Source organism: Nothoprocta perdicaria, unplaced genomic scaffold (genome assembly GCF_003342845.1).
Source record: "Nothoprocta perdicaria isolate Ctin4 unplaced genomic scaffold, notPer1 scaffold_323, whole genome shotgun sequence".
NCBI classification, from domain to species: Eukaryota; Metazoa; Chordata; class Aves; order Tinamiformes; family Tinamidae; genus Nothoprocta; species Nothoprocta perdicaria.
Genome location: NW_020455559.1, coordinates 1 through 993, shown reverse-complemented (window position 1 = coordinate 993; position 993 = coordinate 1).

Here is a 993-nt window from a genome sequence, read left to right as displayed (position 1 = left end):
CCGCCGAGCCGGGATGGCGCCCGCCGCCTCCCCGGCACCGCGCACCGGGCGCCAGCGCATCCCCCGCGCAGAGCCGGTAACGGGCGCGAGGGCAGCGATGGGGACCGGGGGGGGCCCTGTGGGGCAGCCCCCAGGATGGATCCCCGGGGGGGCCGGGCACGGGGGCTGTGGGGTCTTGCCCTGGGGGGCAAAATTGCGGTGGAAAAGCAGGGCTGTTTTCCTAGCTGGAGGAGCAGGAGGCGCTGCGGTAACCATGGCAACCAGGCAGGGATGAGGGGGGATGCGGGAGGGATGCGGGGATGGAGGTGGGGGTGGGAGCCCACGTGGGGGTCGGGGTGGCCAACGGGATGGGGACAAAGGGGGTGCCCAAGGGATGGGGACACAGGATGCCCCCCAGGGAGACACAAGGGTGGCCCTGGGGACAGGGACATGTGGGGATGTGGGATGAGATACAGGCGGGGGGACAGGCAGGGGACAGGGACACCGAGGGGGCTGGGGGGACCAGGTCAGTCTAGCTCACGTCACCCATGGGACGTCACCCATGGGACCGTCAGTGTCCCCACGGCAGCGTGGGGAGCCCAAGGGGGGGGGGGCACAGGTAAGCACGGCAATGGGGGAAGCACAGGACAGAGCCGGGGGTCCTTGCAGGAGTGCCCCCATGCCCCACGGCGGGGCTGTCCCCACGGYGGRRCTGTCCCCASGGCAGGGCTGTCCCCACGGCGGAGCTGTCCCCACCATGTCCCCTTCCCATGTGCTGTTGCAGGGAGCGGGATGGCAGAGGAGGCAGCGGGTGCTGAGGGGGCCGCACGGAGCCCCCCACGAGCAGCAGGGCCGGCACCGGTGGCGGTGCCAGGAGCGGTGCCGGTGCCGGTGGCGGGCAGCGGGGCGCTGCTGCGCGCGGTGGCGCGGGGCCAGCTGCGCCTGGCGCGGCTGCTGCTCGACGGCGGCGCCTACATCAACGAGGGCAACGCGGCCGGGCAGACGCCGCTGATG